General features: G+C 39.2%; 1 non-coding gene across 1 annotated transcript; it reads left to right on the top strand.

Annotated features, from left to right (window-relative positions):
* Positions 1 to 419: 419 nt before the first annotated feature.
* On the top strand, positions 420 to 492 carry Trnaa-ggc (transfer RNA alanine (anticodon GGC)). The gene has a single exon. It is a non-coding gene; the product is annotated as a tRNA-Ala (tRNA).
* Positions 493 to 1,769: the final 1,277 nt, after the last annotated feature.

The raw sequence follows: 1,769 nt of genomic DNA, 5'->3' as shown, positions 1-1,769 counted from the left end.
TTCGTATCCATAGCAACGCAAGGGAATTTTCAAACAACTCTTATTCCGGATGTAGAAGAGTAAAGCCCTATAAACCATATATATTTGAAATTGTGAATCAACGGATCCTGCACTAATGTACTTCCCAGTTTTCTCAAAGGTAACGAACCGAGTGGGGATTGAACTCACGACCTCTCGCTTGTCACTGACTGTGACTGTTGATGGACTAATTGTCCGAAATCGGGGCTCCGTTGGGCTTATGCCTCTCCCCAATGTACATAGCTTAACAGTTCTCTCAAAGTTAGCGGGTTGGTTGGAGATTGGACACTAGCTGTGTCTCAGTTCGTGGCAATTCTATTGATTCGTAGAATTCAGGTACCGGATGGTGAACATTGAGCACGTCGCTCCCCTCGTCTACTACGAACTAGTGTTATAGCAACGAACCGATAGCGCAGTTGGGAGAGCAATCGCCCGGCAAGCGAGAGGTCGTGGGTTCAATCCCCACTCGATTCGTTACCTTTGAGAAAACTGGGAAGTACATTAATGCAGGATCCGTTGATTCATTACCCATAAGTAATACGCACTTGATTTCACACATTTGAAATTGTCTCAATGAGCTCTATTTGAATCTGTAATTTATTTGTTGACAATTTTGAAACGTTAATTTCCCTTTAATTAGAATTGAAAAACAAAGGGATAATCCTAATTAAGAAAGTCCAGGCGATCGAAAAAAATATGCTTAATTAGGAGAGAACTCCTGACTGACTGAACACATCTTTTTACATTTATTTATCTGTGGTGGTGTCTAATTAACACTGCTTGGCCTACCTACACAACCCTATTCACAGGAAAAAGTCATCGGCTCCCACGGGTGGGAAAGTCAAATTAAAAGGCTGGGAAAGTACATGTTTCCCACGCGTGGGACCCTGCAATGTTTTACTCTAATGGGAAGTGCCAAATACTAATACAATAATGACCGGTTAGTGAGGGCTGTACTGAGAAATATTGCCCGAGGTCAAGTAACGACCGAGCTTGCGAGGTTGTTGCGTTGACCGAGGGCAATATTTTCAGTACAGCCCGAAAAAAACCGGTCATTATTGTATTTGTTAACCGTTTCCTTCAGCTTCGATTGATTTTTAGCACTTTATCCAGGAAAAATAGCGAAATAAAGCAGAAAAAACAAGCGGAAAGAGATAAAAAATTGCTATAGTTTCTGACGTCAGAAATAAAAAATGAGAGAAATGATGTCAACGCATTGTTCATTTTCCTTTGAAAAAGTGACGTAACAATGAATTTTCCTAACGACGGGCAACTCTGGACAATGTAGGCCCGTCGTCATGCGAAACCCAGCCGGCAAAAAAACGTTTAAAATACGTTTTTTGAACGTTTTCTAAAACGTCCAGATAACGTTTTTAAACCGTTCTATTTGACGCTTTTAAAAACGTTTTTCCGAAACGATTATAAAACGTGTTCTAAACGTTTGAAACGAACGTTTTCATAACCGTTTTAAAAACGTTTCAAGAACGTTGTTAGAGGTATGTTCTAGCAGAAACGTTCTTGAAACGTATTGTGAACGTACTTGAGGGACTTATTGTTATTATTTGGCCATGACCACGGTAGGAGAGTTTGTTCACCCTTACGCACCTTCTAAAATAGAAAATCAATAGGAAAAGCTTCGAAAAAAAATGAAAAATTGTTTCAAGATCTTTTTAATTTTTTTTTTTTAATCCAATAGGACATGGCACACTTTGACACCAGAAAATTAATAATTTTAGATTTCTGTTTATGTC

The sequence above is a fragment of the Clytia hemisphaerica genome, unplaced genomic scaffold (genome assembly GCF_902728285.1).
Source record: "Clytia hemisphaerica strain Z4C2 unplaced genomic scaffold, Clytia hemisphaerica genome assembly, whole genome shotgun sequence".
NCBI classification, from domain to species: Eukaryota; Metazoa; Cnidaria; class Hydrozoa; order Leptothecata; family Clytiidae; genus Clytia; species Clytia hemisphaerica.
This window is presented reverse-complemented; position numbering and strand designations above follow the sequence as displayed.